The 17,874-nt window shown below is 47.1% G+C and overlaps 1 pseudogene across 1 annotated transcript in view; it reads right to left on the reverse strand.

The window, feature by feature from the left end:
• The window catches only part of LOC146808580 (pepsin A-like), a 105,821-nt pseudogene that overhangs the window by 58,115 nt on the left and 29,832 nt on the right, over nt 1–17,874 (reverse strand). Inside the window, exon 3 of the transcript XR_014968036.1 lies at nt 11,848–11,966. The product of XR_014968036.1 is annotated as a pepsin A-like (transcript). The remainder of the gene's footprint in view (nt 1–11,847; nt 11,967–17,874) is intronic.

Below are 17,874 nucleotides of genomic sequence, written 5' to 3' on the forward strand. Positions count from 1 at the left end.
GTGGCCCCCCGCCCTGGGCACCGCACCCAAACTGACGAACCACGCACGCAACCTGGGCTTCATCCTGGACTCCTCCCTCTCCATGACCAGGCAAGTCAACGCCGTGTCCTCGTCGTGCTTCAACATCCTGCGCATGCTTCGGAAGATCTTCTGGTGGATCCCCACGGAGACCAGGAAGACCGTCACCCAGGCCCTCGTCACCAGCCGACTGGACTACGGCAACGCCCTCTACGCCGGAACCACCGACAAGCTCCAGAAGAGACTCCAGCGGATCCAGAACGCCTCAGCCAGACTCATCCTCGACATCCCACGGAACAGCCACATCTCCGGACATCTGAGAGACCTGCACTGGCTCCCCGTCAACAAAAGAATCACCTTCCGGCTCCTCACCCACGCACACAAAGCCCTTCACGATCAAGGCCCGAGCTACCTTAACAACCGAATCAACTTCTACGCTCCCAAACGCCACCTCCGATCTGCCAGCCACGCCCTCGCCGCCGTCCCACGCATCCGTAGAGCCACAACAGGAGGAAGGTTCTTCTCCTACCTGGCCGCCAAGACCTGGAACTCCCTCCCGGCCGATCTGCGCCTGACCCAAGACCACCTCTCCTTCAGGAAGAAGCTCAAGAGCTGGCTGTTCGAGCAGTAACGGCACCCCCCCCCCCTCTAAGCGCCTTGAGACCCTACGGGTAGGTAGTGCGCTCTATAAATGTCTTTGATTGATTGATTGATGCTACGTTTTCTGCGTAAAATTGTGTAAATATTGTTTAATTCAATTTTTATTTGTTTTCATGTTTTAATAAATACGGCCGGGGGTTGTACGACCCCCGCCTCCAAAGAAACCCCACTCTCATGTCCATCATTAATAGATGTGGTTTATACACAAGGCAGGGGAGGGGGAAGTTCGTTAGTCCCAGGCCATATAAGTATCCTCAGCGAAGTTGGCGGAACTTGCCATTGTTATTGTCCATGAGACAGTCAACACCTAAACCCCGGTGGGCGGACCGCCAAGGCAGCAGGCGGGTTTTCCGTCAGAAAACCAAAGGTGGGACGGTTACTGCCAACATCTAAATAAGGCCCATTATGTCCTCCCTTTAAATCTCTCAAGGCAAAGAGCGTCATTTGAGATGTTCTTGATGAATGGACTTTCTCACTACCTAAAAACAAATATAAATTTGAGAACGTAACCAGGAGTAAAATCTCAGACTGTAAAGGCAGTGAAGGGATTAGAATACAAAACCTTAATTTTCTAGTTGGACAGATCATCCTTCAAATAATTGCGAACAACCTATTGTGGTCAGGAGCTAATGAAATTGGCAGCCAAAGGAGAACTTTCAGGATCAAGGACCATCGACGTTATTCATTTGAATTTAAACGAGGCTAATCCACTTGTGTGTACACACTGAATTACGTTCAGTGAACAAAACATGGATTAAAAACTTCCAGACCTGGGAGTCTGAGAGTTGACAGCTCCTTTGAGGACTAAACCGCTCATTTGTTAGAGAATATAGATTGATTAACAACATCTGGAGTGGGTGAAAAGCAATGGTTGTGAGTATTATGTGGTCTGGGATTGTTGTTTTCACTCCCATTTTCTGTAAATTGACCAAATATTGTATTGTTTATGTGATCACAGGATCAAAGTTTGCAGAAAGCATTTGATCTTCTGACATTCATAGAGCTGAATGGTATATTTCAACTGCAACAGAAAATCATATGAGCGAATTAAGTGGTGTCTTGCAGACACATGTATCCATGTTAGGGTTACCCTGTTTATATTTGATATGTATTTGGTTGACTTGGTTTAATAATGTCCTATGACGAATAAAGAGAGGAAAGAGATTGCTGCTCCAAATGTCTCAGTGACTCTTAAATGGCTCCTCCACTACCGGATGCTGGTGTCAAGTACACTGGGAAGGGGTCTGACACCCTCCACATGCCAGATAGTGTGAGAAGGTGGCCTGATAAATGCTGTCCACTAGTTCTATTGGGCACCTTGAATCAGTCCAAACAACCCCTTATGGTGATAGGTTAAAGACAACCTTATGTGAAAGCTATCCTAGTGGTAGCTATGGAGAGCAGCCTTCAGGCTAAGTCTTGAAGGAATGTAAAGCAGCTTGTTTTACCAGTCTATAATCTCTTGAATGATCAAATGAAAGGACAACCACACCAGGTATATATTCAAAATATATGTATTTAAGTTAAAACACATCCCTCTAGTCTCTTTATGAGCCTGGAGTTCGAAGTACTTAGTTCACAAGTGAGCAAGCATCAGTAAAACCACAAATGCACGTTTGGGCCCTAGGGGCGTACCAAACTATATACCAAAAAAGTGGTATAAGAACCACGACTGGAATAGGCACTAGGCCTACTGCCTCTAGAATCGCTGGGACCCCAAGGAACCACCAAAGGTAATGACACAGGGGACCCACGGGGACTGTATGCAGTGTGTAAACACAACCGCAGGTTCCTATTATCTTCTATGGGCAATGTTGCGGTTGGAAATTTAAAGATTATGGACACTTCTAATCGAGTCAGGACCAAACCCTTTTGAACTTAAAAAGTTCTAGGACTAGTACCCACCAGAGTACCGGAGTACTCGAGTTACCTCACCCAGGGAAGCCGGGTGCATAGGTGTCTTTTGGTGTCGGGTCGCGTTGTCGAGTTTCAATGGAAGCCTGCGAAGAACTGCTGCTGCTGTGAAGAGAAGTGTCCGGAGAGATCCAAGCCTGGATCTGGGATGTAAGGAACCTGAAAGCAGAAGGGACAGAGTCTGGGTCACTTGCCAGTGACGTAGGGCAGGATGGACCAATGCCCACAGATGTCGGGTGCTTCAGGTGAGTTGATGGGTGTCTTGACTCTTCAGCCACGAGGTCCAGGAAGCGTCGACGAAGTCCACGAGACGGATTCGAGCTGTCCCACAAAGTCTGTCCAGTGCTGCAGTGTCGGCGACCAGAATGGACCCAACAAGCCTTGGCAACGGCAAGTCACAGGAATTCAGATAAAGGACTGCGGTGCAGACCAGCAAGGTCTGAGGGACTCACCCAGCAAGGGTAAGTCAGGGCACATCTGGAGCAACAAGGAACGCCCAATCAGAAAAGGAGTTGTCTTTGTGGGGACCTGCTAGCCAACGGGCTAGTGATCACAAAGGAGCCTCAAGCTGTTGCACTCGAAGCTGGCCCACGGGTCACTCGTGGAGTGGAGGCCAACAATCTTCGGTGCAGGAGGTGCTCAGGGCTGGGGCTACTGGGAGCCCTAAGCACAACTTCAAGGAAGAAAAGGAAGATAGTGTTGCTGCAAAAGTTCACGGTGTCCAGGGGTCACAGTTCCACGTCACCCACGATAGCCACGGGCCTCAGCTTTGCTGTGGACTCAGGGTAGCCTCGGGGAAGTCTGGAAATCCACCTCTGGTAATGCAAAGACTTCGGCGTCCGGCGCGAACTTCAGCAATGTAGACCAGTCAGTTGCTTCTTTGGTGCCTGCCAAACAGGGGAGTCACAGATCTCTTCAGTCTTCTGGTCAGGATAGAACGTCAAAGGTCCAGGATGTACATTGCAGAGTTTCGTCCAGGGTAATCTAAAGTCCTAAGGACTGGATTCCTATACTTATAGTAAGTTTAGGGGATGGACTAACTCTAAGGCCCCACCTATGGGTGGGCCTGGAAAGAGGGGTGGTTACACCCATTTCCTTTGTCCAGTTTTGCACCAGAGCAGGGGCAGGTAGCCCCTGCAACCCGTTTGAACTGTTCCATGCACAGGTACAGCAAACGTGCCCCCAGTGCAGGACTTCAAAGCACCAGAGAGTGCTCCCGCACAGCCGCAATACACATCAGCCTGTCTGGGGAGGTGGTCACACCTCCCTTCGACAGGAAACCTAATGTCCAGGCCTCCCCTGCCGGAGTTTCAGTCAGCAGCAGGAGGCCAGACCTGTGTCTGTGGCAGAGGCATCCCTTTTGTGATGCCAGGGCTCAGGAATGTCCTACCGGTTTTAGCCAGTGTGAACATGTCTCTGCCTCTAGAAGGGTGGAATGCTACCCCCGCCGCCAGAAATGACGGGGGGGGGTAGTATTCCAAAGCGTTTGACACCAAACAAAACATGTTTTGATGCAGCCAACCCAAAGTTAGCATATGCCGCGAGGCTATAATGCACGTAAGAGTATATGGTATGGCTGTATCGCAGAACAGCCATAAGGATGTATTTCTGAAAGCTGCAGAGGGGCTCAGCTCATGCTTGGGCACCCTCTCACATAAAACTTAGCACTCTGCCTTCAGGATTGTCAAGGCCTGCCATAGGAGTGGATTATAGGTTTATATGTGTCTGTATAGGTTAGTGATATAGGTAGCCTATACCACAGTAAGGGGTGCACGCACACCCTTACCCAGGCTGCAATAGTAGACCTGTGGTGCCATTTTGAGGTGCTTCCCAGGGGTGACATGATATATGCTGCAGCCACTGGAAGGCCTCTGAGGTACCTATGCCCTAGGTACATAGTATACCATATACTAGGGGCTTATAAGGCACTCCAGATTCTAATTAAAGATGTACCTAATGTACATGGAAACCATTTTACAGCGAAAGCTGATAGACTGGGGCCCTGAATAGCAGGATCCCAATCCAACTAAGTCATAAACTAGCAAAACACCAGGCAAAAAGTGGGGGCAGCCATATAGTCAGATTTCACCTTCCTACATACCCCCCCCCCCCCCAACGAGAGTCGATAAGGCTAACCTTGGCCAGTTGAGCCTTTATTGACTAAGTGGCCATATAAGGAAGCACCTGCACTAGCATGGTTGCCCCCTGTCTTATGGTCCACTAAGCTATTCCTCACCCTAAGGGCATTAGAGGATCTCCACCATGGGGAATTACTACCTGTGGTGTGTTTTGGCAAAGTAGGAGGCTGGAGAGGTGTCTGAGTAGAGAAGTGAGGCCCTAATAAAGTTGGCCCCCGCTTCCTCAGGTCACTTGTCACCATATATGCCTCTCTTTCCATGATTGAGTTGTACTTTGCTCTAAGGGTCAACCTTTGGCTGCCTACAGCTGGGGGTTGGGTCCCTTTGGATGGAACACTGGAGGGGCTGGGCAGGTTTGGAACCTTGGGGCCCCATGTTTGCCCTTGCCCAACAGAGTCCTGTTGGGGGTGGTCCCTACACAATGGTAATGGGGATCCCTCAGTGTGTTGAGGAATTTTTACCTGGCTAGAGTTACTAGACTGGGTGCCCCTAATCTGCTGATGGGGGGAGTTCCTCTGGACAGGGGGCCCTGTGGGGTCCACTGACCTTCCTGACCTCTGCAGCCCTGGGCTGACTGAGGCAGGGTAGAGAGGGGCAGATTACCTGCTCCAGACGGGGTACCACCTTGGAAGGTTCCACTGCCATCAGGCCTGACTACCTCTGGGGCAGTTCCTTCACAAGGGGTAGGATCAGCTCCCTGAGGAGGCTGACCATTACCTATTGTCTGGGGGGGAAGAAGACTTTTCTTCAACCCTTGTGCTCTCTTGTGGAGGAGAGTGGGCCATTATTTCAGGCTCCATCACTCCAAACATTTTCTGAGTTTGGGCTGTTGCCATCACAGCCCCACTAACTATTTCAGGGATGCCCAGCATTCTTAGATGAGTTTGGTGTTCAACTTCAGCCCAGGCTGAAATTTCCAGATCATTGCCCATCAGGCAATCTACTGGCAAGTTTGGGGACACTGCCACTCTTTTTGGGCCTGTGACCCCTCCCCAGCTGAGATTGACTATGGCCATGGGGTGATCTGTTCTGACACCATCAATGTTGGTCACCTGGTATTTAACTCAGGTAAAAGCTGCTGAGGGGGGACTAGTCTCCCTGTCACCATGGTGACGGTAGCCCCTGTGTCCCTGAAGGCCACAGCTTTCTGACCATTAATCAGTGGCTCCAATCTGTACCTGCCCAATGCATTGGGACCTATGGTAAAAGTGGCAAATCCCATGCCAACATCAGAGTCAGAGGAGTCAGGTGAGGAGGCCCTTCCTAAATTGGGGCCCACCTCAGTTCCACTTGCAAAAGCACCTAACTTTTTGGGTGCAATACTACCACCTGGGGGATTACTACTAGTAGTATCAGGAGGAATGGTAGTATTTGTGGGAGGAACATTTTCTATATTGCCAAACCTGGGGCAACTGGGATCAGTTTTCCAGTGCCCAGGCTTTTTACAAACATGGCAATATGGTTTCTTTTCAGGAGAGGAAGGAGTAAGGGACCCACCCCCAGAAGAGGACTTTTGGGGCCCTGTAGTGGACTTATCTTTAGATTTGTCCCCACCTTTCTCTTGGGGCTTGGTAGAATCTTTCTTTTGGTCACCACCCTGATTCTTAGGCCTTTCCCTGGATCTGTCCCATTTGTCTGCCTTCTTTCCCAATTCTTGGGGAGAGGTCAGATCAGAGTCCACCAGGCACTGGTGTAAACGCTGGTTTTGACAATTACTAAGGATCTGCTCCCTCATAATCAAATTGTACAATCCTGTGAAGTCCTGAACTTTGCTGCCATGTATCCAACCTTCCAGAGCCTTAGTAGCACAATCAACAAAGTCTACCCAGTCTTGAGTCTGAGCTTTTTGGGTGTCTCTGAACTTCAACCTATACTGTTCAGTGGTTAGGCCAAACCCATCAATCAGAGCACTCTTCAAGGCTTTGTAATCATCAGCATCCTCTTCTCTTACAGTGAGGAGCTTGTCTCTACCTTTGTCTGCAAAGGAGAGCCATAAGATTGCGGCCCACTGACCTTGAGGGACCTTCTGTACTTTACAGGCCCTCTCCAAGACAGTTTTCCATTTGTGGATGTCATCCCCACTCTGGTAGCTCTGGTAGGGAGGGACAACCTTACTTAGGTTTCTATGGTCATAAGACCTCTCCCTATCTCTAGGGAAATTGCTGCCACCAAGGGACTCTAGTCCCTCCTTTTTACTAGCTCTGTAGAGCTCTAGGGCTTCCCTAGGTAAGGCCATCTGCTGGTTTCTGAGGTTGAACTTGTCTTGCTCATACTTCAGCAGTCTCTCCCTCCTCTCCTGGGAGGTTTCCCTCCCTCTGTGAGAAGAAACAGAGGTTCCAATAGAGGAGTTAGACTGGATAGATCCCCTTGACAGAGATCTATCCCTCCTAGCCCTGTGTTCAGGCCTACCAGGAGGAATAAAGGATGTGACAATATTGTCATCCTCCTCATCCTCATCCTGGTGGTCTGTGTTCACCAGAGTCTGGTCATTGTCACCAGTCTGGTCAGCATTAGAGTTAGGGTCAGGGGAGTTTCCACCCCTAGACCCACCTTCAGGTGCTGCCCCACCCACACTGTCTAAATCATCAGGCCAACTAGGCTCTGTGATATCATCCAGTTTCAGTATCTTTATGAGATGCTGGGTGGTTGGGCTTTTGCCTGTCTTCAGCTTCCTAATGGAACATAAGGCCCTAAGCTGTGCAAAGGAGAGATCCTCATATTTATAGGGAAGAAGCTCACTGGTTCCAGGTAGGGACCCATTAGTTCCTGGCTGGTTAGCCATTACTAATGTGGTGTGGTGTATTGCACTACCTACACTAGTGTGACCTAATAAACTCTCTTGAGTTGTAGAAAGGGTGTGTTATTCCTTAACACACAACTCTAACTTCAATAGAACTTACTGTAGCTAAACTTGATATTATATGTACCTTAGGTACCTTTAGTGGTTTTCAGTTGATCTATTCAATTGAGATTATCTGGTAAAACAATGGCAAGATGGAATCCCACACGCTGCACACCAATGTGAGAAGGTGGCCTGATATATGCTGTCCACTAGTTCTAGTGGGCACCTTGTGTCAATCCAAACAACCCCTTATGGTGAATTGTTAAAGACAACCTTATGTGAAAGCTATCCTAGTGGTAGCTATGGAGAGCAGCCTTCAGGCTAAGTTTTGAAGAAATGTAAAGCAGCTTGTTTTACCAGTCTATAATCTCATGAATGATCAAATGAAAAGACAACCACACCAGGTATATATTCAAAATATATGTATTTAGGATAAAACACACCCCTCTAGTCTCTATATGAGCCTGGAGTTCGTAGTACTTAGTTTACAAGTGAGCAAGCATCAGTAAAAGCACAAATACACGTTTGGGCCCTAAGGGCGTACCAAACCATATACCAAAAAAGTGGTATAAGAACCACGACTGGAATAGGCACTAGGCCTACTGCCTCTAGAATCGCTGGGACCCCAAGGAAGCACCCAAGGTAGTGACACACGGGACCCACGGGGACTGTATGCAGTGTGTAAACACAACCGCGGGTTCTTATTATCTTCTATGGGCAATGTCGCGGTTGGAATTTTAAAGATTATGGACACTTCTAATCGAGTCAGGACCAAGCCCATTTGGACTTAAGAAGTTCTAGGGCTAGCACCCACGAGAGCACCGGAGTACTCGAGTTACCTCACCCTGGGAAGCCAGGTGCATAGGTGTCTTTTGGTGTCGGGTCGCGTCGTCGATTTCAATGGAAGCCTGCAAAGAACTGCTGCTCCCATGAAGAGGAGAAGTGTCCGGAGAGATCCAAGCCTAGATCTGGGATGTAAGGATCATGAAAGCAGAGGGGACAGAGTCTGGGACACTTGCCAGTGACCTAGGGCAATATGGACCAATGCCCACAGATGTTGGGTGCTTCAGGTGAGTTGATGGGTGTCTTGACTCTTCAGCCACGAGGTCCAGGAGGCGTCAACGAAGTCCATGAGCCGGATTTGAGTTGTGCCACAAAGTCTGTCGAGTGCTGCGGTGTCGCTGACCAGAATGGACCCAACAAGCCTTGGCAACGGCAAGTCAGAGGAATTCAGAGAAAGGACTGCAATGCAGACCAGCAAGGTCTGAGGGACTCACCCAGCAAAGGTAAGTAAGGACACATCTGCAGTAACCAGGAACACCCAATCAGAAAAGGTGTTGTCTTCGTGGGGACCTGTTAGCCAACGGGCTAGTGATCTTAAAGGAGCCTCAAGCGGTCACACTTGAAGCTGGCCCACGGGTCACTCGTGGAGTGGAGGCCAACAATCTTCGGTGCAGGAGGTGCTCAAGGCTGGGGCTACTCGGAGCCCAAAGCACAACTTCAAGGAGGACCAGGAAGATCGTGTTTCTGCAAAAGTTCACGGTGTCCAGGGGTCACGGTTCCACGTCACCCACGATAGCCACGGGCCTCAGCTTTGCTGTGGACTCAGGACAGCCTCGGGGAAGTCTGGAAATCCACATCTGGTGATGCAAAAACTTCAGTGTCCGGCGGGATCTTCAGCAATGCAGACCGGTCAGTTGCTTCTTTGGTGCTTGCCAAGCAGGGGAATGACTCCTTGACCCCAAGGGAGATCTCTTCAGTCTTCTAGTCAGGATAGAACGTCGAAGGTCCAAGGTGTACGTTGCAGAGTTTTGTCCAGGGTAATCTAAAGTCCAAGGGACTGGATTCCTATACTTATAGTAAGTTTAGGGGATGGACTAACGCTAAGGCCCCACCTATGGGTGGGCCTGGAAGAGGGGTGGTTACACCCATTTCCTTTGTCCAGTTTTGCACCAGAGCAGGGGCAGGTAGCCCCTGAAACCCGTTTGAACTGTTCCATGCACAGGGACAGCAAACGTGCCCCCAGTGCAGGACTTCAAAGCACCAGAGAGTCCTCCCGCCCAGCCCCAATACACATCAGCCTGTCTGGGGAGGTGGTCAGACCTCCCTTCGACAGGAAACCTATTGTCCAGGCCTCCCCTGCCGGAGTTTCAGTCAGCAGCAGGAGTCCAGACCCGTGTCTGTGGCAGAGGCATCCATGTTGTGATGCCAGGGCTCAGGAAAGTCCTACCGGGTTTAGCCAGTGTGAACATGTCTCTCCCTGTAGAAGGATGGAATGCTACCCCCGCCGCCACAACTGGCGGGGGCGGTAGTATTCCAAAGCGTTTGACAACAAACACAACATGTTTTGATGCAGCCAACCCAAAGTTAGCATTTACCACGAGGTTATAATGCACTTAAGAGTATATGGTATGGCTGTTTCACAGAACAGCCATAAAGAAGTATTTCCGAAAGCTGCACAGGGGCTCAGCTCATGCTTGGGCACTCTTTCACATAAAACCAAGCACTCTGCCTTCAGGATTGTCAAGGCCTGCCATAGGAGTGCCTTATAGGTTTATATGTGTCTGTATAGGGTAGTGATATAGGTAGCCTATACCAGAGTAAGGGGTGCAATCACACCCTTACCCAGGCTGCAGTAGTAGACCTGTGGTGCCATTTTGTTGTGCTTCCCAGGGGTGGCATAATATATGCTGCAGCCCCTGGTAGGCCTCTGAGGTACCTATGCCCTAGGTACATAGTATACCATATACTAGGGGCTTATAAGGCACTCCAGAATCCAATTAGATATGTACCTAGTGTACATGGAAACCATTTTACAGAGACCATATAGTTAGATTCCACCTTCCTACAGATAGAATCCCTTCTTTGGGGCGGGTGTTCACTACAATAGGGTATAGACCCTTAATTTCCCCATTCAATATCAGTTCAACAGAGCGTAATAGTGTTTGCCCATTAGTTATCAGACAAACTCATGCCATTATGTTCATTGCTCCACTTTTATTTTCAAAATATTGGATCCATCTCCAAGAACTGCCAGCACGTGCTTTACCCTCTAGGGCTACTGTGCCTGGGGGCACAGTATACAAATTGAGCAGTTGCATCAAGTATGAAAGCCACTTAGTGGCTGCAGGAACGTAGCTCTTGTTTTTGGTTCATCCAGAAAAGAGGGAGCCAAAGAGTCCCTTAGATTTGGAGGTGGTTTGAAGCTCATTTGAGGAAGGGTCAAAATTGTGTTCTGGAGTTTTATGTTCTCAGTAAGGGGGGACCACTGTTTTTAAAAAAAAAAACTGTACAAAACCAGAGAAGCTAACTATAACTCGCGCCCCCGCAATGCACTGCTGATGACATCACATTTTACATTCTAACGTTCTTGAAATGCTAATTTCTAACTATAACGTCCCTGAAACCTATGGTTTCTTCAGTTTATTTCGAAGGTTTTTTAAATGCTAATTTATAACAATAACGTCCCTAAAACCTAGGTTTTTTCACTGAATTTCTAAGGTTTTTAAATGCTGATTTCTAACTATAACATACCTATTAAGTCCCCTTGAATCTGGAGGGTCCTGGGGGCCAACTAGCCCACCAGGTACCTCCAGTTTGTGCCACAGAGCTGCGTTGCAGAGAGGTGGTCTGAGGCAACGTCCCTTTTTACACCACTCTGCAACACAGCTCTGTGTTGCTTACTGGAGGTACCTGGTGGGCTAGTTGGCCCCCAGGGACCCTTAGGATTGAAGGGGACTTAATCCCCCAACTTACAATGCGCCAGGGGCACGTATGCACGGTGGTGCAGGGAGGGGGTGGGGCCTGATATAACAAGTGTACAAACACACCCCCTGGTGCATTACAAATTGGGGGATTAAGTCCACTTCAATCCTGAGGGACCCTGGGGGCCAATTAGCCCACCAGGTACCTCCAGTAAGCACCACAAAACTGCGTTGCAGAGAGGTGTTCCGAGGCATCCCATCTGTCTGCATTGTGAGACCACAGATAACAACTTGATCACAGCACACCTTTATTCTGGCAAATACTTTGTGCATTACAGCTTCAACACCACCCACCAGCAGACACTTATCTCAGTAGAGATATCATCTCAATCTCCCTATGCAGCCACCGCTGTTCCATGAATGAATACAAGTTTATTTGATTGTACTTTTGCACTAGATATTCCATTTCAAAAGGGACAGGGAGGATCCTATAATACTATACTTTGGTCTTATAATATTATCTCCATAATTAGTTTTTCCTAGCCGGTCATATTCCTTTGTCTGTTCTTACCTGGACAGTGTCATATCCAAGGACCACAGCCATGCTCCCTTTGCCATAATGAATTGCAAGATTTTCATTGGTGGACTGGAAGGTGGGGGAGCTGGTGGGGTCAAATCTATTGTGGTTTACTGTGGAGACAAAAAAAGTGTTCATTATTCTCAATCACCAGAAAGACCTGATGAGCAAATTGACAAAGCTTCATGAATTCCCCAGTGTCCGCAATTATTATATGAGTACTAAAGTCCTCTTCTCTGGAAGAACTTTAACGTTCGCTGCAAGTTTCAGATCATTGAAAATCATTGGAAGAGAGAAATATTGATCTCCTGTTTGGGTACTCTGCAGAATCAGACAGACCATTCGTTCACTCTAACATTTCATACTGGGCTGCAACATAGAGAGTTGCTTTTAGGTTTGAGTGGGCTTGCAAGACCCAAGAACCATTTTAGCCCCATCTGTTGGCACTTACACAAGCAGACACTTGCTCCCCTGCCTGAAGGCAGAGCACATTCCATGCAGCATGCTGAGACTTCTATTGACCTTATATTCACATTTCCACATCCATGCTCATGGACTCAGGCTTGGACATTTTGGAGCTAGTAAGATAACCCCCAATTTCTAAAAGCCGTAAACTTGGCATCCTCCCACCTTGGCCCTCAAATAATAGATCAGTTACCAATGTCCTGTCATTTTCTGATTTGTCCGAAGTGTCCACACAAATACAGGACATTCTGTCATCGTGCACTCCTTTTAAATCTCCACTAGACCTCTGTCTACCACTTGAAATGCTCATTCTCTGGGTTATGAAGTATGTGAATTTAGAGGAGGTGGAGCTAGGCAGTAACCAAGATGGCCACCAGTTGCTAGAGCTCCGTGGTCCAGTGCTGGCACAGAGACCTTGTTTGCCACTTTATGGCACCACCACTCTAATGGTACCCACATTGGAGGCTCCAAGCAACGTGGACTGCAGACTGGGGACACTGGAGGGCGAGACACCGAACTCTGCAGCTGTTGACAACCATGACAGATTCATAAGTGGAAATTCCCTCGACCTGTGAGCACTCAGACACGCACACTGTGTAGAAGGAGCATCTGCTAGTGGGGACACGCGAGAGGGAGATGAAGCAACTGGACCCATCAGTGCTTCAGTGCACTTGGTGTGCCTCAGAGCCTTGTTGATGCCCTTAAGGCTCTGGATATCTACTGGAGATTGCACACCACCCTTTGAAGCCCATGCGACTTCTATACAACATTGCTCCCAACCCCATCGTAGACAGGCCTGGACATCCTGATATGTATAGTCAAAGTAACAGAGCTGTGTTTACTGACTTGATGGGTGACCAAGTCCTGAGCAATATCTATCTACAGGCTGGGACTCAGCACCTCTTCCCCTGTTGTGGGGATTCTGCTCATGCACAGAACTATGCACAGAAAACCAGGACCTCAGTGAATTGTGGTGTACCAAAAAACTCACCTCAGTACCCAGAACCCCTATCCGACTAGCATCAGTGTCTCATTCGTTCTCCATATCATCTCGAAGCTACCAATGATTAGACAACCCAGAACAAGCGACATAGAGTACTCTCAGGAATGGTGGGAATCAGAAACACCTTTTCGTTATTATTCTCATATCAGTCCACAACAAGAGTAATCAGAGACACGAAAAAGTTTAAAATGTTTATTTTGAACTACGTGCTCTAAGGTGCAGTACTTTGGCAAATACAAGCAGGCAAATGATTAAAAATAAAATAAATCAGCATTGTTACAATACGATAGAAAATGAAGGGAGAAATCATATTAAAAATGATAGTGGAAAACAAGTCCTATAATACTTTGTGAACCACCCTCCCTTGGCTAGTAAACTAGTTTTATAAACTAACAGAAGGTCTCTAGGTTTGAATGGGGAACCCCATACCTCAAAGATCAGCTTAGGTGAATCACATCACAGTATCAGCTAGGCTCTCTGTGTCTGGAAAAGTTTTCTCCAAGTGTCTGAATCATGCATGCAAATGCAATATTAAAGGCACTGAGTTTCAGATATTTGCAGCTGTGTGCATGTTGTGTCTAGAGCGTGGGCCGATCAACCTGAATTCAACAGCATACATTGTTATTTGACCTTGACGGTTTCTGCACACAGTGTTCAGACTAAGGTCGCAGTGCACATCTAGGGATGTGAACAACAGACGGTTCTCATGTGAAGAAAAAGCAAGCAAGCAGTTTTACTTGTAATAACAGCTACCTGCAGTGTCGCGTGCAAAAGCAGCAAAGTGGCAAGATGGCGTTTTACTTTTAAAACGCTTATGCTAACATAGCAATGTGTGCACATAAAATCCCGCCTCCACTACACCCCTATGCAAAATTTAACTTGAATACAGTTTTCAAGGAACAAACAGAGAGAGCTTCAGGACAACTTAAACAATGACACTAGGAGCATTAATAAAAAGCAAGCAGGTCACCTGCAGTCCAATATACCAAAGAGAAGCATATCTGTCCATAGCCACCTTCTGAGACAAACATAAACTCTAACATACCAATTCTATAGAAATAGCCAAGGGGTGTGTATCCTATTTCAATGAACTATACAGCACCAAAGGCACAGACCTCCCCTTTAGAAGATTGATTTGTATAATGTCAGTAATTGCAAGACCTTTGAGATGAAGGGGGAGCCCTGCTTGGTATGCGGATCTCGAGGGGCAAGATCACAAAAGCCATATTGGATCTTTCCACTTGTAAGTTACCTGAGGAAGATGGCTTCCCTGGTGTATTCTACAAAGCTTGGAAAGCATGTATATCCAATAATCTCTACAATGCCTTCAAAGCAGCAGAGTCCGTCTGCACACTGGACCCTAAATACACCACCATTGTGCTACTAGATAATGAGAGGAAATATATGCTCCTCTGTCAGAGTTACAGATAGGTCTCCCTCATTTAACACTGTCATGAAAACTCAGACTAAAATATTGCCAAGTAGTCTATAGTAGGTGAATCCCTTTGAAATACACCCCAAGTGGGATTTGTACCTTTAATGCACATTATACTACTGCTTTTTGAAATCGTGAGACAGCCTGCTCAAAATCTTGCCCCCTTTGCAAGATGCAGTGAAGACCTTTTATTCAGTGAAGTGGCACCCGAGCATACTTATAGTTGTGGCATTACACTGCTTCCAATCTACAGGGCCCGGCAGACTCAAACAGACATGGCCATTAGTGCTTACATCTCAGGTGGGGAGGAAGCCTAGATTGTCACTTCAAGAACTATGGTCATACATCACATTTGGGCATCTCAAGCTACTCTACATATCATTCTAATATTTGTGATCTCTAGCCACGCCTGTGGCCTGTTTTGTGGGACTATCAGCTTTGGTGTCTCTCCTGCGTGACAGACACTTCTCAAGATGAAGAGGCAGAGGAGAAGTATGCACTTCAAAAGAACCAGAAACCCAGCACAGAACTTCAAAGACCCAGACCCAAAATCATGTTTAGTGTCCGGAAATGGAATGTTAGAAAGTGAGTTTGAGTCCCCATAAATTGTCATCTGCCAAGCTGCCAGATGGGTTTTGTGAGGGAGCTCTTCAAGAATTGTTTTTGCCCTTGACCAGGACTGGGAGCTAAGGCCTGTTAGTCTCCCTGTTGGGTGATAGTCAATTAGCCAAAGAAAACAAAGCCACCTGCCCTGGAGTCTGGAGCACCAGCACTTTACTGCTTGCTATGACCAGTGTACCATATGAGGAAGAGAAGATCACTGCAGAGATAAAAGTAGTGCAGAAATCCACTGAAAGAAATTAGAATGGAGAAATTACTCTACTAGGACTTGTCATCTCTACTGGTGGACCACAAGAAAATGCTAGGGGAGAAGAAGATCCCATTTGGATCTGACTTTTGGAGATGTGACCACAACACATACGATGCGTTCCATTTTGCACAAGCTGTAGTGTAGTTTCTATCACACTTATAGGCTGTGCGCATTGGAATAATATACACTATAGTTCTGTGCATAGGACTGAGGTCAGTATGCTCCTATCAAGTATATTAAACTTAATTACTTGTGTGCCAGCTGACTCAGAGGTCACTAGAAACTTCTCGAATGAACAAGAAGGGATTGTTTCAGACAACCGTATAAACATGACAACTTTGTTTCCTTTCAGAATCGGAACGTGTCTCAGAATCGTGGAAACAATAGATAACAGTTTCACTCAGTCAATCGTGCATGCTTCGTTTATTCAGAGTTACACAGAAAATAGGAAGACGGGCGTTTTCAATAAAAAAGGATTTATTGAACAGTCTTAGTTCTCGTGTTAGAGATATGAGTTGTCACGATCATTAGACAGTAAGCAAGATATAATATGCACAGCGTCAGCAGTACGAAGAAGTAAAACTGCAACAGCATTGTCTTTTAGCTATATCTATATACATGCACATAAATACACAGGCTAATAGTGGATACTCATCTGGTGCTTTTAAATAATTCTACCCCAGTGTACCTAACTTGAATGTAGTGCGACGTAGGAGGTAGGTGCTGATTTAAGCTATAGTTGGTATAAGCTTAAGTTAGTATATTATATGAGATGCCAAGAATGTCCTTAGGTTCTAGTCCGCTCCATACCTTAGAATGAGAGAGATGGGAATCTCTTACCAGATCTCAAACTCTAACACCCCACAAGGGGAGTTGGAACACTGGAAGCTGGAATCTCTGCGTGCAGGGAAGACAGCGTCTGTTCAGTGCATTAGGCAGGGACTCAAACTCCTTCAGGACTTGTCGTGGCGAGCCATATAGCCAAGCTGTGCCGTGCCGTGCTTTGCCAGGGCAAGTGAAGGTATATTTATACCTGGAAGGTGTCTAGGAATGCTAGCATTGACGTAAAGTCGGGCAGAGGAAGATGTCATGAATGAACCTCTAAGGAATAGTAGTTCATGCATAATAGATGAGTTCTTGGAGAAATCAATAATCCAAGCAGGGAAAATCCCAACGGCTTAAGGGTCTGGTTTGTAAGAACTCGTTGTGACGTGGGATGGACGGATGTAGGTGACCATGCCTGTATTTGGATCTGCATGGCCAATGCCTAAATAAGGACTGGAATATTATGCCTACATAAGGACAAGTCGAATTGTGCCTATATAAGGACATGATTCAATAGACCTATACGGGTATGTAAAGCGACACACAGCAAAGCGTATGGGATAACCTGACAAATGTAGGTGCCATTTCAGTCCCCTCATCTATAAATTTAGCCCCTCTGAAAAACAATGCAAATGTTAATGGTTTACCCTGCCCCCCTCAAAAGCTCAGAGGTAGTTGGCCACATCCCTAGCTGCAGCCAAGGTATGCATTCTCCGACACTGAAATCAAACAACCATGCCTTCGGAGCAGGAGTGGCTGTTGGACTTACGATGAATAGCTCAATGCAAACATATGTGTTAGACCTGGCATCATTGGCGCAGGTCTCCCTTCCTCTTTTCGCTTCCTATCTTTTATGTTAGCTGGATTTAGATGCTCTGGGCACTGTGCCACTGCTAATCAGCGCCACAGCGCGAATGCTCCCTGTGTAAAGATGACTGTATGAATTGGGATAACCATAATTGGCTTGTTTGGTTTACCTGTCAGTCCCTAGTATACGTGCACTGTGTGTGCCCAGGGCTGGTAGACCAAATACTGCTGGTGGGCCTGCAGAGCTGATTTGCGCTACCCACCAAAGCAGCTTTTAAAGTATGTCTGTGTAGCATGTTCTAATAGCGAGTTACCCTCCATTTCACTGTTTACTATCGTGAGGCTATCCGTTCTCATAGGCCAGAATGGGCAGGCTGAGTATTACATTCCATAATCCTACCTGCCCCCAGGAACCTGATAGGAAATTCGAATTTGATATGTTTAAGCCCAGGACATTAAGATACATCTTTTAGTAAGGATCATTTGCATGTCCCGTGTTCGAAAATGCCTCTTCTAGAAACAAGGTATTTTCTTGCCTAAGCTTTCCTGTAGGCTTTGCTAGTGTGTGTATAGGCCATCTGGTTTTGGAGCAACAGGGCCAGCTGGGTCAGACCT

The sequence above is a fragment of the Triturus cristatus genome, chromosome 8 (genome assembly GCF_964204655.1).
Source record: "Triturus cristatus chromosome 8, aTriCri1.1, whole genome shotgun sequence".
Lineage (NCBI taxonomy): Eukaryota > Metazoa > Chordata > Amphibia > Caudata > Salamandridae > Triturus > Triturus cristatus.